Source organism: Phasianus colchicus, chromosome 3 (assembly GCF_987193195.1).
Source record: "Phasianus colchicus chromosome 3, bPhaCol1.hap1.1, whole genome shotgun sequence".
In the NCBI taxonomy this organism is placed as follows: Eukaryota; Metazoa; Chordata; class Aves; order Galliformes; family Phasianidae; genus Phasianus; species Phasianus colchicus.
Genome location: NC_143438.1, coordinates 62684829 through 62707449, shown reverse-complemented (window position 1 = coordinate 62707449; position 22621 = coordinate 62684829). Strand labels below are relative to the sequence as shown.

Genomic DNA, 22621 nt, shown 5'->3' with positions numbered 1-22621 from the left:
TCAGTATACACTGCTTAGTGATGTGTGCCCTCTGCTATTCTGAAATCCTAAGTTTCGTACTAATGAAGAGATTAGGTATTTGTATTTTAAAGTCATTATAAAACCATTACTTTATTATTATTGTTTTAATTTCTCTGCTGATACTCATTGCTGAGGTCAGTTGCTCTCTAAGTGAAGATTCAAAGTGGTTCTATACATACAATTTTTAATGACAGTTGAGAGTCATTTTATAAAAACACCAGTCTCTCCTTTTTAAAGATTTGATTATAAAGTCAACCAAAAAAGGAACCAGCCACTTTCACAGAGAGTTACCACAGATTCTTTTCTGAAAATGAGGACTATACTCTGTGTTAATTGGTTCAAACATCATAGTTGCTATCTCTGCAAATTTGCAGGAGGCAGCAGGTAAAGAGGAAGTTGTGTGCCTACAGCGATTATGCAACTGGAAGGAGATTATTGTTATGTTTGGGAAAACAGTTAATACTCTGCAAAGTATATAATGTTTCCCTTGTTATGTTACACTTAAAATTGTCATATTTTCATTTCTTCTATGCCTACCTCCAGAAAAAGGCTAATTCTTTTTTTCTCAATTTTGTTCACAGCACACTTGAGATGTACCTGAGTGCTGGGGCCCCCCATACTCACAGACTCTAAAACTCCTTGCCTGCCTCGCTGAGTCTCGGTGAGTTAACTGTTAGTTATTGTGTTTTGTTGGATTGCTTTTGTTCTACCTCCTTCACCAAGAAATTTGATGTGAGATGTCTTTTAACTGATTGTGTGGATACAGTGGAACAAACGTGTTCCACTGTGTGGTGGAATGTGTAAATGTGGTGTTGCAGCCAGTAGAAATATGTACACCTTAGAGACTTTGAACAGTAGCACCCAAATAATTGGTTATGGAAGCAGGGACCTTGCTTTTGTGCCAAGACCAGAAATGGGACTCTGTGCTGAGAAGGGCTGAAGGAGATCAATGTGATCTTCCTTCCCTTGAAGTTTGTTTGATACTTGATCCTTTAACCAAGGAACTGATGTTTTTCAAATGTGCTGATTATGTCTGTCTTACGGTGAAGGTTGAGTATGAAGTAATACAGGCTTTTCCATCCAACTATCTGCACTAATAAATTACTTAAATTGAGGGCTGAAATAAGTATAATGACACTTGATGACTTAAACTGCTTGTTGCTCAAAAATTACTGTCTGATGGCTACATCAGGCAGTGCTGTTCCTGTTCAACACCGCTCAGGAGAAGGGATAATACCTTTGAGAATTAGGAGAAGGGACCACTGCAGGTTGTTTAAATGTATACTAATAATAGTTCGGTAGAATAGTGAAAGAAAGTAAAATACAACTGCTGTATTTTTATTTTAGGCATGTTTAATATGTCAATGTACTTACTTGGTATAAACCTTTTACAAATAAGCGTTTGAGATTTTATGTGAGAACCTTTTCAGGGTACTCATGAATAAATGTTGTCTTTTAACACATAGAGTGACTTATTAAGGTCGGAAATATGTATTTTTGAGGCTTGCACACTAAATATAGAGGTGGGGAATGAGCCAGCTAAGAAGGGCTTTAGTTGTTTTGGGCATAGCTGTTTGTACAGTGCTGACCATTTATGGGTAAAATTATGTATGCCTACCTCAAGTATAATTTCCTCCTTTGTTAATTACATTGAGCAATTTTTTGTTTTTCTTTACAAGCTAACAACTCTTTTCTTTAAACTTACTCAATTTTCTAACATCAGTGAATGAAAACAGGTTTAAGAAGCTTTTCTGAGCTTCTGTTTTTCTGCCTTTTTCGATAGCTGTTCTGATAACAAAGATTTGCAGTTCATTGCATTCAATAAACTTTGTAATATTGGTTGAATAGTTTGTACAATATATTAACTTGAAAGTGCTGTGCCATGTAGATGTTGTTTATTGCTTGCTTATGTACACTTATTGCTTACACTGTATTATTTGTTTAAAGTACTTGGCTGAGCTGCATCGTGATCATAATGTGTGCATGCAGGTTTTCTCAATAATAAGCTATATTTGTGATCATTTAAATTAATTGTTTAAGAAGAAGAAAATATTAATCTCAAAATATCTGCTTTTTCTTTGAGTGAATAAAAAGACTCGTAATAAAATGAGTTGGGTATGACTAATGAAGAAAGAAAAATGCCATTGCCAAAATTCCCCCAAAGAGAACATGAAATTTTGTTGTCAAATTGATAGCATGTTTGTTTTCATTTCAGACATCTTGATTGTAATTTTCTATTAAACAAGGAACATGTTAGATTAAAACTGAAAAAGATAAATACTCAAATAAAAAGCAATTTGCATATAATTACCTTTTTTTTCCTAATTAATCTGGGGGGGGGGGGGGGGAACACACACACACACAAAAAAAGTTCTTTTGCTTAGTGCTGCTAAATTCTGCACCAAACTTCTGAATTTTAGTTGTTACAGTGCCAGAAAGTAATCTGGTACCTCTGCAGATACTGACTAAAACATGGTTGCTGTTCATGAAAAGTTCACAAGTTTTAATATGAGCAACTAAAAGGTAAAATGTGGTATGTAATGTGTAGAGTGATAACAGTGAGGAAGAAACCTGTGTTAAAAATAGATGTTGTGAAATGATTCAAAAGGCAAGGAATCTGCCCCTGCCTGGTAGCAGAGAGGCCATTTTCCCAAAGAATATCCTGATGTTCTAAGTGGAATAGTTATCCATGTGTTCCCATTATAGTTCAGTGAAAGAGGGCTACATGAGACATGGAATAGTTTCAAATTTTGGTTCCTTTGAAGTCTTGGAATTGATATCATTGAATTCTGAAGTCCTATCGTTTGACTTATTCAGATGCTCTCCCTCTATAGAACAATCTCAGATAGAAATGAATTTATGTTAACTAGTATGTGAAGTTAGGAAGGACGTGCCAGCTGGAATCTCCTAAGTCCTGGCCTTGGCTTTTTAATGGGAGCTGCCTGCGGAATAGGTGCTGGATTTCACTGGGCATCGTGGTGCTGTACCATGAGTGTGGCTGGACTTGTGTTCAGCTTTTCAGCAGGTGAAATTCCTGCTTAGTGCTGATTGGATCTATTTTGAATGTGATGTAGTGCTAAAAGTTTGAATGTTGGACATGTTAAATGGCTTTAGAGCATACGTGTAGAAACACGTGGAAGTAATGTGAATGCTAGAATTTGTGACCGCACACCACTGTGTGTGGTGGCTGGGGTAATGCAGGGTAGCTGCTGTGTGCTACCAAGAAGACATGCTGTTAGAGATGGCAAGAAGGACAGACTTGCAAACCAGCCAACCGGATAAAAGCGTGAACTTGACTTTCCAGTCTAAAAGTTTTCAGTCAGAAAATATCTTCTCTCTCATTTTCTTTTTGCATTAAATGGTTTCTTTTGCAGGGAATGTTTCTCAGGGAAAAGAAGAGAATGTAGATTATAGAAATCTCAGTTTTCTGTCACTTTCGATGACACTCTGTTTTAATCCAACTTTGTAGTGGCTTCATTGGCATTTGTGTTGTAGTTAGTGTCAAGTGTGATACATAGAAGATTCTTGTGTCTGTTTGTTATGAGTTATAGCACTCCTTATTGTTGCTCACAGCAGTAGTAGATAAAGAAAATTCTGACAGATGTCTCACTTAAGATGGAGTTCTCCAAATACTTGTATGTGTAAAAGGAGCGCTGTCAGAAAGTGAAGCATGATACTGAAAATATAGGAGTACCTTACACTGAGACAAGTTTTGAGTCTTTACTATGTTTATCTGAAGATGCGAGGAAGAAAAGATTACAATAGATTCCAAGTATGAAATATAAATGAGGGAGGGAGAGAGCTCACTTCTGTCTAAATTCAAAGCCATGCTGGGATGGAGCCCACCAAGAGCTCAGGTGCAAATTCACAGCACCTTGATTCCCAGAGGAGCAGTATTTCAGAAGAATACCTGAAATAAAATAGTTATTGATCACGGGAACGGATAATCTTTACTGACTCAGATCTTCTCATTTGAAGCAGAATTTGTGAACGATTTTTTAGCCTAGTTTGAATTGGTTTGTGCTGAATAAAGAGAATGCGGTCACATTCTGAGACCTCAATACCGAGTCGTTCTGTTCTGCATGAAATATGATTGGATTTTCTGTTTTCAGTCACTCCTGTTCTGTAGCGATATTAGTTGATGTGGAGTGGCTATAAAGGTACCTATTAAAATAGATTCTTGATTATAGTGAATTTAATCCAGTCAGGGTCAAAATGGTGCTCCTAATCTTAGAGTGAACACTGTGTGGGTGGTACACTGAGAATGTGCAACAGAAGTAGAGAAATGAGCATCTATTAAGATTTATGAAACATTTTTTCTTTTTCAAGTTGGGAATGGGCGAATATGGAAATCTTTCATTTTTATTGTATGGAAGAGGTGAAATTTGCGCAAATGCAGTATATTGCTTTTCCTTTAAAATTAATGAAAATTGAGAGTACAGAGAAATCTCATCATCCTTACTACTAGCAGAACTAGATTTGTTAACTGTGAAAGCAGATTTCAAGTACTTCAATATTTTGAGGCCACAACATTCAATTTCATTCTAAGTCTGAAGTAAACTTTCCTTAAATATGTAAAACTCATTAATTACCTTGAATGGATTTAAATGGAGTGCTCTGTCGATGAAATTCTTACTTAACTGATAGAATCAAATCCCATTTATCAAGTCCTGTTGAAAACACTATCATTCAATTGATTGAAATTTGCCTTTTGTAGCTATATCCAGGAAGATTATTTCTAAACTTCAGTTTCAGTGAGATATATATATATATATATATATATATATATATATATATATATATATATATATATATATATATATATATATATATATATAATATTTAGGAAATGAGATAGCTAACTTGATTTCATTCACATCTTAAATATTGGTCTTGACTTAGTGATGGGCTTTGGTAAGATTTTTTTCATTTCTTAACTTGATAGGAACCTTTTTATGTCTCCAAAGGTATAGTATATATGCGTTTTCAGAAGAAATAGCTGTCATTATTGTCTGTGGAAAATCAATATATATTTTAAATATGGATTGATGACATTCTACCACCAGTATTGGAGCCTGGGAATTCTAGAGGGGTCAAGAACAGGACAACTGAGCACTTGCATCATCAAAGAAGATGAGATGCATTTATTCGGGCAAATTTTCCTCTGGGCCTGCGTTTAACCCCTGAATTGGGAAGAATGAAATATTTACCCAGCTCAGCTCTTGACAGTAAATAGTATTAATTAAATACAGGGCTTGAAAATGACACTGGTATTTCAGATTAAGGATGGTAGATTTTGCCTTGGCTTTCTGAATATTGAATTCCAGTAGTCTGTTTATTTGACAGCATTATAGTACAATAATTTGAGGATCATAGATATTTCTGTACATTAAAGTGGGTGAATTTTATCATGCCACAATGCTGGGATGTTAACTCTGAAGACTTACGTGACGAGAATAGTAAGTGAATTTGCAACTGGTTAATATAAAGTGTGGCACACTTTGTTTTCATGTGACTAATTTACCTTTATACTAACTGAATTGGCAAGAAATTTTAACTTTGTTTAAATGAACTTTGGGTATTGAAAATACAGTCTTAGGTAATATTTCATTTATTAATATCTTTAACTGTTTTAAATGATTTAGAAATATCTCTCCAACCGTACATAGCCTGACAAAATAACTCATTTTAGCAATCTGCAGAGAGAAGAAGGTATTTGAATATTTTCCTTCCCCAGAAAAGACAGCCATTTGTGGTTAGCTGACTGCACAGGCACCAGATTTTAGTATATGTGTTTAGCAACTGATGATCCAGATGCTTCCTCTTTTTCATTATCAGTACTTTGTTCCTCAGTAATCCCAGTTCAATAAACTACAGTGTTCAGTATACCCCAAGCTCCATATATTTCCCGATGACAGCAATAGGTGATCTAGAAACATTTAAAATCAGAACTGAGAAAAGAGTTGGATTTGTAGTAGGTATTGCAAGTCAGTTCATCCTTGAGGCAAACGGTGTCATATTGAGTTAAATGTTTCCATTCATTTCCTTTAGCATGCTTTTCTCTTGCTTTTGTTGATATTATGTAGACTTTTTGCTGTCCATACCCATTGAACTGAGGATTCCATTTTGCTTTGGGTTCCTTTTGTCCTTCAATCTCCAGGCACCTGTTTCACAGCTATGAGAGAAATGTCTGCTACATTGCTTTGATCAGGGTGTAAGCTTGAAACTCTGCTGTGTGGTGCCACAGTTAGTAGTATTTTGGAATGGGATTGAAACATGAATTTCTCTGAAGGTAGGTGGCCAACACGTATGAAATTTCAGTTGAGTTAATTTTTATGGTCTTTCAGTTTTCAGTTGTGGTTTTTCGCTTGGCTTCTCTTCACAAATCCTGCTTAGCTCTATTTTTACTGCTTAGTACAGCTGGGGAGACCATGCAAAAAAACCTTCCCAGTCTGGAATTGCAGTGTGCAACTACCTGAACATATTCTACGGTGGAAGAGAGCGTGTACGATGGTAGCTTCATTCAAGCTTTGACTACTGATGTTTAAAGTACTTGTCTGTGGCTGTGATGCTGGTCTTGGGTTCCTCACGAGCCCACTCTTGTTATAACTCAAGTTCTCATCTTCTGATCAGCTCTGCTTTGAAATATTTAGGGAATCAATGCATGTGAGTCTACTGTATAACACTTAAGACATGCTTGATACAAATTGACAGAAGTTTTAAGAAACAGTTACACAAAGAACCAACCTGCAGTACATCATCTTATATGAAATATCTTATGCTATTCTGCTGCTGTTATATACCAAATGTGTTACCACCACTGTTGTACACTACAGAAGGTGTGCTTCAGCCTAAGCTGTTACATGTCATTTGTTCTGTTAATTTTCTGCTTTCACTGGTTAGCATCAGACATGCTGTGTGTATATACACCTGTGTAGTATTAACTTATTTTTGAATATCAGCCTAGAACCAAGCATATGGTGCTCTGCTTCTGTTTTAGGGCACTATTAGAAAGAGAAGAAAGGTAATAGCCTGCTGGTGGTGAATTTGATTCCAGTAACAGCAGTTCAGAAAGTTAGGTGTCATCTGGCAACAATGATAATGCTTTGGGTAGTCCATGCTTGTCTGCTTGGTTAAAACCCCTAGGCAGGAGAGATGTTGTGTGGATCAGTACAGTCTGATCCATGTGAAACTGTCATAGGAGAGGCTGGAGATGGGTCAGTCAGTCCCTCCGCTTCCCAGTGCTTGTTACTGTTCCACAAGTGCTGCTTCCTTTATTATGCTGGCCTCACCAGTCCCTGGACACCTGCAGGAAATGTCTCCTGCCACAGCCTATATTACCTGATGTGGTTCATAGGCTGGGGAATGCTGTCCTGGGCCCACATGGACACCAGCGTGCATGGTCAGGGCCACACCTGTCTTTGGTTGCAGGGGGGAGAGAGGTGGGAGGGCACATCTCTGTATGCTGCCTCACTTGGAACATGCAGCAGCATGGAGGAGGGAGTTGTGGTGCTCCTGCTGCACAGCAGGGCTGCCCACTTGGGCACCCTGGGAGGTTGCTACCTCTCTGGGCTGCTGATATTCCCATCTATCTATCTCTGCTTCTTACTGCTGCTTGAGTACCTTGTTGGAGACCTGGATTTCTCATGTCAGCTATGAGTACCCTATCTGCTGTGCATGCTGTGCAGTAAAGGACGGGATTTTCTTTACTTTGCCACTTCTATTATTTAATTTATTTATATGCTACCTATCAGGTTGTCTTTCCAGGCAAGGTACTGCAGAGGAAGCCAAGGTGTACATTTACAGATATATTTAGCAATTAAATCCCCTTGTGGTTCCTTGTAATGCTTCAGGATAGCTTACTGTACTCTGACATGAAGTAAACTTTCTGAAACAAGGGCATTTTTGCTGGCAAACTGAGGATTTGAGCAACTTGAAACAGTTTTGGAAATACGTTAGGTTTTGTGTTGTTTTGGGGTTTGTTTTTTTTGTAAGGTCTGAAATGAAAAATCCACTCTAGGGACAGCTCTGTTCCTTATAGCAATGGTATCTCTGTTCATAATTAATTGCATACATTTGACTATGAAGATAGATTACTAACTTGATTTTTCCCGTAGTTGTCACTGCATATGCCATCTTTTTTCCAGATACTTTAGTTAGATCAGTGTGAAGTATTTTGCCATGAGGAATTCTTGGAAATCTGAGAAGATCAAAATCAGCATTTTTAGATCTCCTTGCATTAGAGTAAAAGGAGAAGTAAAAATCTGAGCTGTTTAAAACGCATCTCAGCGAGATATGGAATTTCCTTCAGGGAGGAGGGTCCCATGCTGGGTAAATTCTTGTCCTATTAATTGAAGACTTTTCATTTGTATGAGCTGAGTGTACAGAAGATATCACCTTTCACTATTTTTTCACTGTTTTTATTCCATTGACAGAAAAAGAAGTTGGTAATAGGGTAGTAGCAACATATGATTTTTTTTTTTTTTTTAGGTATTGTGGTAATTGAATGCTTTTGTTTGTTTCTATATTGTAATTTGTATCGATTGTATTACCAGTTCTTTGTTCTGTCCTGTAGCTTTGTTTAGAGTATCAAGTAACTTTAAGAATCTTTATGCCATGCTGATGATGGTCTCTGTGGCTCTTTGTGTGAAGCATCTGTTAATCTCATATGGTGCTGAACTATCGGTTTGTTTGTTTGTTTAACTCGAAACCAGAGTCAGCAATGAAAACCAAATTTAGTGGCACTTTGGACAACTCTTTCTTAATCAACAGATTTGGATAAGGTGGCAGAAACCGTCTGTAGAATTTGAGGGCTTACAGAGTTCATCTCAGGATGAATGGATTCTGTGATGGAAATTTAAGACTGCCTATGAGAATTATGGTACATGGCTAACTACAGGAATGGGATTAGCCTCTGGGTTTGTGCTTGGGAGCCAGGAGCTTCTACTTCACTGTCAGGATGGTAAGAGGTGTTCTGAACAAGTTACCTGAGCTGTAAGCCCCTTCTCTTCCTTATCTGTAAAATGGACTCCGTTCTCATTATTTTCTCCATATACAGAATATTGAAGTTTGTGGAGCGTTCACAGAAAATAAAAGCATTTGTTTCCTATTTCCTCAAATATAAATAAAATGCCTGCTTTTTATCTACCTGTATTGTGATATATTAATGAAGTTGTAAGAACTGCTGTTCAAGCAATGGCCTTTTTCCATTTTATTAAACGACCCAAATTGGTTTGAGTTAACAGTATATTTGGCTGCTTGTGTTAGGAGATAAAAACCAAGCATTGATTTAGCTTTGCTTTTCACAGAGGAGAAGAATTAAAAACTATCTCTGTGTGGTGAAGATGGAGTTATTCTTTGAAATTCTAATTTAACACTTCAGTAATGGGTCAAGCTTTCTCTGAATCCTCTGTGGGATTATTTGATTTGCTGTCTGGTTGACCTCAAGGAAAATGGGATGTCTTTAAATTACAAGAGGTGCTATAGCTATCGCCTTATAATAGAGCCGCATGGGAGAGTTGGTTGTTTTAAATGAGGATTGTCGCCTAATGACTAAGGGATTATATGAATGGGGCTTATTCCCGAGGACTACCTTGAGGGAAAAAAGCTGTATTTTTAGAATCATTAGTATTATTTTTTTCAGTTACCATCAGATGTATTATTGAAATTGGTGTGTTTGAGAGATAAGGGGAAAATATACTTACCTGAAGGGGAGGTTGGGATGGGATTAGGGTTTAGTGTCTGTTTTGTCTTCAGCATTATTTATGCATGGGCGAGTTTTGTCTCTTCAGATTCTCTTCTATGCCTCAGGAAGAGGCATACTATTTTTTGTAATAAAATTGTTTATTAAATGGCCTGCACATGACTGTGGAATTGGAGGGAGAAGTTCTGCTTTTTATAAGCAGACAAAGAAGCAGCTTGAATATTTTGCAAGTTCACGCGTGTCATGTTTAGCCTGCCAGAACCTTTAAAATTAATTTGCAAAGCACTGAAATAAAGAACTCAAATGCTTTGTGCTGTGTCATACATAAAGGGCATAGTTAGAAGTTAATTTGTAACTGAATTTTAAGGGGAAAATAAAGGCAGGATTTTGGTTAGTAATGAACTCTCTGAAATTTCACTTTCTGATGTTATTTATGCTAGAGGTTCTGTGCATATTGCTCTTTCGTTTTTTTCAGCCACAGTTCACCTTTAGAAGCCATATTACATACCTACTTGTCTTTTAGCAGGTTACATATTTCTCCATCTTACAAATTAAATGGAATTTTTAAACATCTATGGTTTGTGATGTCATAGAGTATAAATTAATACAATGAAAAGCTCAGTGGAATAAATCATTTTAACTGCACTTAGTGTCTCTTCAGGATTATTGAATGGAGACGAGCTGTGCAGTGTGCATTGTATATATTGAGAAATATCAGAAGACATTTTTGACAAGAGTTTTGGAATGAGTTGTGGGCTCAACTCCAGCAATGCTGTGTGCAGCCCCTCCTGCAGAACTTTCCACTGCCATTTTGTCACAGACTGCATGCCTTTATTTCAACTGAGATTTCTGATTTCAGTAACTCTAGCTCCGTGCTGGTTGAATTGCATATTTGCTTTGAATTGCATGGTTGAATTTATTTAGTGTTGCTTCTGTTTTGTTTTTTTTTTCTTAATTTATTTAAGAATACAAATGTATTGGTTCGTGTAAAGTTCGATTTATATCAGTTTGAATTAATATGTTGTGGCAGGTTTCTGAAGTTGGCAATAGCTATGGAAATGTAAATCTTGTAAGATTGTTGAGAAGGAATATTGGGTAAAAAGCAGTATAGTCATCAGTTTTGTATGTATGTAGGGGAGGGAAATTCTTTAGGATGTGAATGTTTCTCCATAATTTCTAGTAACTGACAGGGAGATGTAAATAACATAATACAATAAGGATTATAAAGATAGAAAGTACACAGATTTATTTCTCTGTATTTCCATCAAGGGCTTATTTTCAAAGGCAAAACCTCCTCCTTCTGTCTTCTGCGTTAAAATGTATACAATGAAGTGTTAGTTGCAGCTCAAGCAGCTGGGCCTTGCTCACAAGCTTCCATCTGACAATTTGGTAGCATGTACGAATTGGGCTGGTTTGCTGCTTCAAACTGGGTATCTTGCTCTTGATAGGAGAGGTACAGTTACCCATTTGCTAATAAAAGTAATATTGCTGGAGTAAGCAATAGCATCGCGCGCACACACACACACACACACACACACACACACCAAAACCCAACAACGACAAAACCCTAACCCACAATTCCAAAGCCCTAAACAGTTCAGCAAGTAAACACTTAACACAACACAGTACACAGAGTCATGAGCCACGTTGTCTTCCAAGTCTAGCTGAATGGACAGCCTCTGTCTGCAGTATGTCCTGAAAATTGCCTATTGGGGCTATTTGGAAAAAAATGTGCATTTAGAATCATAGAATCATTTGGGTTGGAAGGGACCTTTAAGATCATGTAGTTGCAACCCCTGCTCTAGGCAGGAATACTTCCCACTAGACCAGGTTGCTCAAAGCCCCATCCAGCCTGGCCTTGAACACCTCCAGGGAGGGAATTTATTTTATTTATTCATTTATTTTAAAGAGCTTTTGTAGGGGATGTTTCATTTGCTTCTGTACTTCTTTTTCCTAGAGGGGAAATATAAACTCAAGTTTGTCTTTGGACTCCAGCTCTAACAGGGGAGTGTGGGAGTTCACGGAGATGAGTTCCAGACAGAAACCTCAAATAGACTGCAGACTGAAGCTGTGCAGCACTGTGTAGGGATGCCGTGAAATTTAGAGCATTGTGGTTGTGGAAACAATGAGAAATCTTCCAATCAGGGCTCTATCACATGTGGAGAAGAGTGATTTTATTATTGGTAGATGAAGTGCATCTCTGTTTTTCTTCCCTTTAACCCTGTTGTGACCCTTAAAAAGGTGAAAGGTGGTTCAAACTCCTATTCACTGAGATTTGGAGATTTCCTGAATATAAACTTAGTGGTTGTGCCAGATTATAGGGCCACAAATCATCAGGCTTTTTCTAGAATTTTGACTTTGGTTGATGTGAGGGTTCAAATAAGGAAAAAAGTATAACACCTCATCTCATAATTTATGCAGATGGTGATGTAGCATTTTGCCTTTATTAACTACTGCTCTCTCTGTGCTGGTGTAGACTTTCATAGCCATCTTCTTCTTTTCTGTATACAGGCAGAAAATACCAATAAAAATAAGGGAAAAGATACAGTTTTTTTTGAAGTTCACTTACAACATACACAGGGAAATGAAAAGCATGTTGCAAGTCCTAATGGAAAAATGTCATGATATGATACAGAGCTTTTTCTGAGTGGTGGTTTTGAGAGATCATGTACCGTAAAAGAACGAGTCACTTGGCAGATTTTCCACTAGTAGTTTGTGTTGTATTTTGGTAGGTAATACACAAGACATCTTTGTGATCACACAATTTCTCCCCTATGGCCATGACAACTGCTTTCATGGGAAATGAGTACATGAATTGATGTATTCTGAGTTTTCTTAACTGCAATTAAACATCTGGAAGCAAGCAGAGCTGTCACCATAGGACCAGCCAGTTTTCTACAAAATATCAGAAATACTCCATGGGCCGGTCTTTGTAAATGTCTGCTGCAGTTATCTGGTGTCTATTTTTCATTCAAGGCAGTATACTTAGTGGTCTGTACTCACTGTCAGGGCCAGCTTGACATCTGACCAGTAGTCCTTGATAACTATTAAATACTTAAAATATGCTTGTTGCTTTGCATGAAATAAATATAAATCTGGCTCCACTATCATTTTGGAAGGTTGGGATTGTACTGGAAAGTCAAAGGCAGAAATAAGAGTGAGAGCATAAACTGTGTCTCTTCTAGATGTTAATGAGGAAATAAGGTAGTAATAGCTCAGCCTACTAAGTTTTGTTTATAGAAGTACACTGTATTTCAGAGTGAGAATTTGGGTGCCTGAATACAATCTGTGTAAATAATCTCTATTGTGGTGAACTTTTTGCCTTCAGACCTGTGCTCTATATTAGCAGAATCTTAAATACAAAATATGTGAATAAGAAGAGTAACTCTCTGGCAACGAGTTAGGCAAATAATTGATAAAGTATTTAAGAAAAACAATATTGATTTCCATCTCTTTCCCCTTTACCTCTCTGCCTTCAGTCTCTGCTTCCTGGTTGTGTCCAGCTAAGATAATACAGTAAATGTCTAAGCTCTGGCAAAGTAAGGCTGTCACATTGATGTTTAACTGACTTTGAAGCAGTGCAGCTGTAAGGGGGAAATGAATTCTGTTCTCTGTCAAAGCCTGTAAAAGAGTGTTTGTTTTAGCAGCTACTGAAGATGGAAGTGTTTATTCCATGACTGCATTGGTTGTCAAAGCTGGACATATTTTCCTGTATTAATAATATTTGGAATTTTTCATTAGTTATCATTTCCTGTTGATTTCTCAAAAGGACTGTTGAGATTCTGATCACTGTTACAATCTTTCTAGCTTTGCTTTTTGTATTTGAATGGAAATCTTGGAATTCCATTTCTGTGTGTGTGTGTGTGCATGCCAGCATGTGTAAGTGCATATTATATAAAATTTTAAAAGCAGTCATGAAACTGATACTTTTCCATCCAAAAATGCAATGGATTTTTGTACAAGAGGCAGAAGGCTAGTTTGCCAGGTGGTAGAATAAGGTACCTAACACTCATGAAACACTTCTTACATGTATTTCTTTTTTTTCTTACGATTTCTGTCACAGGCTTTTGCCTCTGAAGTACAGAACCCTCTCTTGATGTGAGAAGAACAACCCGCGTTTGGTTGCCAGCTTTTATTGGAATGTATGATGTGCTGCGTAATTTGTTTCAAAAGTAACATATGAGGTGCACTTAACAAATGTTAGCCATTCAGTATAAACAGAATCGTCCTCGAGTGTATTTGGCACATTGTGACTACAGTAAGAAGAAATACTGAAGTGATGAGGTTAGAGTATTTTTGGTTTGTTTGGCTCTTTAACGTAGACTGTCTAGAGCCAAAAAAACTTAATTAACTATAAGGATTTGAAACTGGAAGCAATAACCATGCTAAGTAAGCCTGTCACCATCTTGGCATACTTATCACAGAGAGCGAGCGGCAAGGGAAGCAGCATTTTGGACTAGTATTGCTTACAATTGTATGCAGTTACTAATTACCTTTGCTGTAAAATGGTTGGTAAACAGCCAAAACGCAGTTGCTTTGAGAGGATTACACTTAATAATGTTTTTATAGGAATTACATGGATACCAAAATGTTTCCTAAGCTTCTCCATGATGATGAGTGAGATGTAACAGGGAAGAATGACCCAAAATCATAGTGGAAGTGAGAAGGAGAGAGAAGAAGGTGTGAGAATGGAGGATTATGGTAGCTGTGTGTTTATGCACCTTCCTTACTCTCCTCGTTTCAATCTGGTGTCTGAAGGAAATAAAACTCATGTGATTATGACTGAGGCAAAACATGTTGATGTGCATTTGTGTGGCTGTGTGTGCTTGCCGCTTCCTTCCTCAGCCCCCAGAGAAACTGCTCCCGCAGGCTGCATGAACATCTGTGCTCAGGGAGATGCTGGTGACAGAAGGTATGCTGAAACCTATTCAGCATCAGGAGGTTCTTGTTGGGTGGGCACCACTGTGGGTCAGTGAAGGCAGCAAGTCACTCAAGCTGATGGTGCAGTTGTCTGGCTCCTTTTTCATGTGCTTTGCTGCTGCTGCTTGGTAGCTGGAGGCTACGTGTCTTCTGATGCAGAGGAGTTGTGAGGTTTAACACAGCCCTATCTTAAAAATCAGAAGGTTTTATGTCAAGGCACTGTCTTGTGTTTTAAAGTCTGTTGCTAGAAGTTGTTTACTTGCACCATACTGGCACAATAATCTGAGATACCAATATGATACTCTGTGGTATACATAAGTGATAAAATATAGAATTTCCCCGTTTTTAAATAAGTCAATTTTCAAGGTACTTGCAGGCAGAAAGCATACAGCGCTGTATGGCAGAGGGGCAGTGCAGGCCTTCATTTGTCCTTCCCCTTTTTCTAACATAATGATTTTGGCTATCAGCACTGCAAATTGTTTGCTTCAGCCTCAGATAATCAATCTGATTAAGTGTCTTGGCAGTATTTGATATTGTACAGAAAGCATTTGGAATGGTGGAGAGAGATTTCACTGAGCTACTACTCATGTGAAAGGCTTCATTTTAATAGTCTTGGTGATAACAGAACTAACTGAAACGAGAGAAAGATGGAAATAATATATATTGGAACATATCTTTTAGAGCGAGTGATTGTAGACATAAACCACTATTAGAACTTCTTCCTGTGTGCCTAGTTCCCATCTGGATGAGTGAAAGCAGTGAGACTTATGTACTTAGTCAACTTAAGGTGTTGCTTAATAAAAAAGTTGAGGAAAAAGTTCTCTGAGTAGTAACATGTTAAGCACAAGTGTAATGGACTCAAGCTGTTAATGACGGGTTTGGGGTTCACCAGAGGTAGAACACTGCAAAGTAGAAGGTGCCTGTGGCTCTGGTCTGAACCCCCTGGTGAAGGCAGCGATACTTCAGGAAAACCTGAAAATACTTCTTAAATGCCCCAGAGAATCTTCAGCATGTCTGCAAACCAGCTTTAACTTGGCCTTAGTTAATTCCTGATTGCAGTATTTGGATGGCTTTGCTTTAGTGTATCTTGCAAAATGAGCCCTGATCACTTACTTATTTTCTATAATAAGGTTTTCCTGGAGAAGCCTGTCCCCTAGGAGCTCTGAGGGGTGTTTCACGGAGCTGCTCTGAGCCATCGTGTCCAGTGCGTGCTGCAGCATCTCTGCCAGCCAGTGCTTGCAGCTTCAGCTGCTTCACACCTGGCCTTTCTCACTGCAATTGGTATTAGAGTGGCCAAATCTTAACTTCCTGAATACTTAACAAAGGGAGAAAAAGAAAATGCACACAAACACATACAACCAAAGCAACAAAAAAACTATAATCTAACCATCAATAAATTTGCTTTGTAGTGAAAACTTGCTTCATTCACCTTCCTCAGTGCTGAAAGTGACATGGCACAGTGGGCCTGCTCTGTGAATGAATGCAAGCCTGATTTAGCTTCCTGACTGCAATGAAGAAAAGAATTGGGACATACTTTTTAAGGAATGGTTATTCAAAAGTAATGTTTGGGGTTTTTTTTTTGTTTTTGTTTTTTGCTGCGCAATTATATATTTAACAGGAAACTAAACAGCAGTCTTTATGAGTAACTCTTATTACTGCTGCTCCCTTGGTTTCCAGGAGATGATGGCTATATAAAATCTTAAAGCATGTAGCATCATCTTAGTCAATTTTCTTTTCTGTCTCATGGTATTGCTGCTCTGTTATTTGATCAGGAAATGTATTAAATTCAAAAACTGTGTGAATATAATGTTTTCATTTTTTTTTCTTCTAACTCCTTGTTGTTGGTTTGAGTGGATTGCAGGAGGACCATAATGGAACCACATCCTGAGGTTTTATTTCAGTTTTTGCAACTTCATAAGCATAGGTACAAAGCGTATCTGGAACCTGCGTTTTGCATAAAGGAAAACATTTGCTTTTTAAATTGGCACAACACTGAAACAATCCTTTTTTTTTTTTTGGGGGGGGGGAGGGATACAATCTTGCACAAAAGTACTAGGAAGACTTTTTTCCTATTACATATATTTAAAAAAATATATATATAAGTATATAATGGATGGCACTTCTAAACCTTACATCATTTGCTGCCTGGAAACAGTATTTACTTGTAATAACTATATAAATGACTGCATGTGGGATTGCACGAAATTCCTTTCTCAAAAAGGTTTGTGTGGGAAAGAAATAATTTGAGATCTGTCCTGCAAAGAATTCCATTAGAGAGTCAGAAGTATTGAGCATTAATTTTATTTATTTATTTTTTTTTAAGGACCACCAGCCCCGTTCAGTCAGTTTGGTAGCAGTGCAGATATTTTTCAGCCAGCTGCATGTATTTTGTGATTGTTCATTAAAATACTAGGAGTGTTGCTGTCAGCGTGCCTTTTACCAGTGTATGTTACCACAGTTTGACAGCTGACAAAACAAGCAAGCATAGACTGACATTTGTGTCAGATGTCTTTCATTATATATTTTTATTGGCTTAATTTTTCATATGTGTGCATTATATTGGCAGCTTTACTTTTTTTGTGTGTGGATGAAGCTTAATAGACTTTCTGTTGTGCACATTTATATTCTAGTAGATTAAAGTTTCACCACAAAATGTGATTTAGATTGGTGTGCAAAAAGTAAAGGCTTGGCTAGAAAATGACCTGAAAAGGTCCGACCATTCTTCAGACTTTAGGAAAAGGAGTGAAAAGCAGAAGCTTTTGACCACCTGAAGAGCTTAATGCTATATTTTTCATTTCATTGCCTTATGATGGCCCTTAAGAAACTTCTGTGATGCTACTTTAAGGAGCAGACAGAATCCTGTTATCCATAATCAAGTGTAGAACTTAAATTATTGTAGAGAGTTAGCTAGACTCTGATGATACAGATTTTATGGCAGTCTCTAAATCCTTGACAAATAAGTAAGGCAATACTGAAGCTTAAGTTCTCTCTTTGGCCCTAGAGCCATTTCGTTTCCTGATACATCTGGGAAGCATCTCCTGAGGAGATAGAGGTCCTCAGTGGTCTCAGAGCTCCTGGGATGCATTCACACCAGCTGTCAACCCCTTTTCGTAAAGTGTATCTGAGGAAATGTGTGTGAATGGTAAGACAAATGATTTAAGGCTTTAGCCTGTGTCAGAAGTTAAGCAGAGTAGAGCTAAAGCAGATTTTTTACTTTCCTTTCCCCAAAATAGTGAGATATCTGATACATGCTTGTTATATATGAGGATGAGATTAAAGTTTCAGAAGTGTTTTGCAGACTGTGGATGAAAGAGGTTTGGAAATAATGAATAGCCGGTGTTATGGCATTTTCCTGTGTTGACAGGGACTCGGGTTGTAAAATTGCCAGCTTGTCTGATTCAAGTCAGGGATTTAAACATCTGTAGCGAGCACTAGGACAGTTAGATGGGTAATCTTAGGGGCCATTGTCTACTGCTCACTCAAAGGTTCATCTTGAATCTTTTCTAAAAGGGGTCCTAAAACTGTTATGTTCTTGCAAATGAACTGATTTTGATCGGTTAGTGTATTTTAGATGCTGTTTTAAAGAAAATGTACTTGCTGCTCATCTAAAGCTGAGCGTTCTGCAGCTGCACAGGTGACCCCTTCTCTCTGCTCCGTTGTGGTAGGAAAATGTGGAGAATGAAGTGGAAGCAATGGAAACTTACCCTAACCAGTTCATGGTCATCTTCCAGACAAGACTTGATTTTGGAGAAAAAGAAATTGTAGGAAAAAAGACCAGTGGTCACAGCAATAAGATGGTGTGGGAATCCAGTACAGTCTGCTCAGTGCAATGGAACTAAGTTTACATGGGTATACTTAAAACAGTAAATGTAATTGTGGACTCATTTGTGTATTTCCTTCTACATAATGTCCAACCCACATACAGACTTGATTTTGCACCACTGTGCTTTATTAGATTCTGTGTTTATTTGTAATATAGCTGCTCTAATCCTGTCCCCCCATCTCTCAACTTCTCCCTTAAGAGCTTTCAAATCATGCTTTGAAATGTTAACACTTCTTTTCTTCAAAAATATTCTTCAGCTTTCAGATGAGTGCCACTTTGAATTTACTTCTGACACTTCAATTTTTTTGTGCATTTAAGAAACCAAGTGGAATGCACTGATTCTGTTTTCTCTTAGATAAACAGATATCATCAAAAAGAATAGGACCTAATTTGTGTCAGCATTACAAATTTGGTAACGCTGTGTACGTATATCTTAACAGTATTCTGATTTTTAGTTTTACAGAAGTTGTTGTCTCACCTCCCTTCACCAATGCAGAATTGGTATAACTTAGGCATGGACATGGGTGAAAACAAATGCATGGATGTGGAAGGGAATAAAATGGGAAACTGGACTGTAACTTGAGTAGAATAAACAAGTATTTTAGGTGACAAATGTTTGGCAAATGCACTGTTACAGCTTATGAGTTCAGTTGTAAAAGTATTAATTGTTATTGTTTGACTGTAAATAGAATAATATATATTTTGATAACCAGCCTTTAAGAACATATTTTATATTCAATTATTGAAATTCTGAGAAAGGACTTAAATCTCTATTGCACAGTTTATATCCTTAGCTAGGAAATCCTAAAATAACTTACACTCTTTCATGTGCAAGTAGATTCTAAGGTTTCTGGTCTCAAACCTCACAAATCAAGTGTGAAAATGGTCACTTAAGCATGGAAATTCACCTATTTGTTTTAGTATAGACAATATCTATGCAATTAAGTATAATTCTGGTAACTGTGTGCTTGCTGTATATCTCAGGATACAGTTAACAGAACAAGTTGCAGGTCTTGGGACTTAAGTAACTCAGTAAATAAATAAATGTGCTGTAAAATGTGGCAGAAATAGGAAGATTGGGTTCTGCATTCAGTGCTATTCTGCAAATTAAACAAGTGTCCAGTTGTCTCCCTGGCATAATGCAGGAATGGATGTTACTAAAATACGCATTGTTATTACTGGGCAAAAGAGGTATTTAAGAAAAAAAGGAAACTTCAAAGTAATGATTTTACTTTTTACGTAAATGCATTTTATTCCTCCCTTCTTTGTTTTGTTTTCGTGTCTATTTTCTGTCTGCTGGTGTTATATCATTTGCACGCTTAGTTTTGAAATGCTCTTGTGGAAGTCGCTCTATTACTTCCAGCTGAGTAAGTACTCAGTTGCACCTCATAAGCTTTCCAAGTCACGTCTTACAGCAGTGACAGCTCTGGTCGGAAAACAACTGAGATTTTAAAGCCCAGTTCTTGTTCTCGTAAACCATGTTAGTGATGCTTGGAGTTGATTGTGGACCTATCGATGAATGACGACGCAGTAATTTCAATTATTCCATTCAGTGGTGATGTAGATGCTGATCGGTTTTCAGATACGAATCCAGCAGTTGGCCACATGCGCTAGCTTGTCCTATTAAGGACCAGCCCTCAGAGAAAATGAGTCCTGAAAGAACAGGGCTGTAGTTGAGTCGTTTCCTATGTAACTGGAAAGGAAAGTAAAAATGGGTGGATAATTTCAAAGCAGTGATGAGCTATCACTGGCCTAATGCAGTGAAAATAAAACATCAGCCTTAAATGAGGCAAGGTAAAAGGCTCATTTTTCCAATTCTCTTGTACTTCAACTTTTAAACAGAGTTCTTGGTTAATTCAAGTGTTCTCAAAGGAAAAAATGTTGGAAGTGTATGCTGGGCCGTTTTTATTCTGGTGCCGTTTCTACAACTCAAGATTAACGTCAACAACTTTTGTCACCAGGAATGCAATATAACCATTAGCAGAGGAAAATCTGTCCAGCCGTCTGGGGATGATTCCTCTGCTGTTGTAAATTAGCTGGAATTCTTGTGAAAAGCTTTCCACATCATGAATGCTTTGGAAGAGTATCTGTGCAGGCTTCAGCTGGTTTTAATTTGCCTTACTTAGCTGTATATTATGTCCATGTTTGCTCCTAAAAGTTGTGCGCAAATAATTACTTGTCAGTCTACAAATGGTACAACAGAACTTTGATTGCAGAGCCAGCTTTGGATGGGCTTGACACAAAAGAAGAGCTGCACAAGTACTTTTCTATGTATCTAGTTTTCTTTGAAATTACTTTTTGCTGCGTTTTTTTGTTCTTGTTGTGCTGTCACCCCTTGGCACTCTGTAACTTCACAAAACTACCATATGTAAGGTTTAAATCCTCGTGGTAAATGATCAGCACTTGTAAGTGCGTTTATTTCCATACGTTTTAACGTTTTCTGCTGAAGTATGGAGGCTTGGTTTAATTATCTTGCCTTAGCCAAATATTTTTGTCTGATTTCTGCCAATTTAATGACCTATCGGGAAGGTATGTTTAATTTAAGATCCAAGGACACTTGTGAAGGGCTTGTGCATGTGTGTTCAAAGGCAAAATGAAGAAAAAAATGCTCTTCTTTTTTCTTTTCCACCTTTTAAAACGACGAAAATATGTTTTAACGGGTTTCCTCAGTACCACAGTACTTTGTATGGTTTCTGTTCTACCTTGTTCTTAAACTGCTTTTCATTGTATCTTTTTAGTCTGGCTCCTCAGGAGTACAAGAGTCAGATTTCCAATGTTCAGCTTGTTGGAACAGGTTTTACTCCATCTCCTATCTTTCCGTTTGCTGGATTTGTGTATGTGCAAATCTGAGAATTATCTACCTTCCCTTGATGATTAAAACATTTCATTTCTTTGCAGAGTAAAAAGCCAATACCTACTTACAAAAACCAATACAAATGTACGTCAGTTTAAGCTATTTCTGCATTTCTGTATATTTGATAGATACAAACTGTTCATTTGAATTCTTGGGCAGAACTCTCCAATACTGAAAGACCTCAGCCACACCAGGTGTATGTTCAAACCAATGGGGTGGGGAGTATCCCCTGCTTACAGTCAGAAGTACTTCAGAACTGTGTTTTTGTGAATTAGGTAGGAAGAGTATTTTCTTCAATTCTAAATTGTGAGTGTGGTAGTGTTTCTGAATGCTGTCTTTAGCTGACCTGCTAACATAGATATCTGCGTACTTGATTTGTTGGGTTTTTAAAGGTTTTTTTTTTTATGAAATAAATTTTGAGATATATTTATGGTGTTAAAATTCTGTATTGTCTAGAGGAAACAAAACAAAAAACAAATGAAAAGCCGTATCAGCCAGTCAAGGTATTTCATTCCTGTGGTTAAGGAGGGAGCTGGAAGAGGTAACAAATTCCAAGGGCACCTTCAGTCTAAGAGTTTTTTAGGCCTGACTTCAGTAAGATGCAATTTTCGTATTCTGAAAGACTTTGAGGAGGAATATTCCTAAAATTTATGTAGTTCTTTCTTCATGGTGTTTGTATGTGCTGTTTCCCAAAAAGTCACATCAGTTGTTCTAAGATAAGCCAGAAGTCAAAATCTGATAATGATAATTCATTGACCTTCATTGAACTTCACAAACTTCTTTAACACAAACTTGTGAATATCATCATTTCTTTTCATTTAGGAAAGCAGGCACACGCATATTTGTTTCTGCACTAGTATAAAACATAAGACTTGTTGGGTACCAATTCCATGGTTAGTTCCCTAGGTCTTGCTGTTTGTGCATAGATACTGATCTTGAGCATATTTAGCAATCTCTGCCAGTTGTCCCCGTGAACGTTCCAGGGATTGTCACACACTTGATGTGCTGCCCTGGTGGAGGGCTCGTTTGCCAGGAGGCTGTGTTCTCTACTTTGGGACTTTTCCCAATGTTGTGAAGCATGATTTAAGCTTTGTAGGAATGTTCATCCTGTAATTTTGGACATCTATATTTTAATAACTGTATTACTATTTTTACACGTGATCCTGAATGTTTCCAGCTGTTATTTGAAGTCCTGGTTTCAAGGACGTGTGTTTCAGGGACTGAGATTTATTGCTTTTACATAACGAATGAAATAATTATGCTAGCACTACATGCTTGTTTACTAACAGCATAAATTAAT

General features: G+C 37.5%; 1 protein-coding gene across 8 annotated transcripts in view; it reads left to right on the top strand.

Moving 5' to 3' along the window:
* NCOA2 (nuclear receptor coactivator 2) overlaps window positions 1-22621 on the top strand; it is a 185045-nt gene that overhangs the window by 8415 nt on the left and 154009 nt on the right. For all 8 annotated transcript variants that reach the window (XM_090137699.1, XM_090137696.1, XM_090137693.1 and 5 more), the window contains exon 2: window positions 603-682. The gene's annotated coding sequence lies outside the window, so the exon portion shown is untranslated. The remainder of the gene's footprint in view (window positions 1-602; window positions 683-22621) is intronic.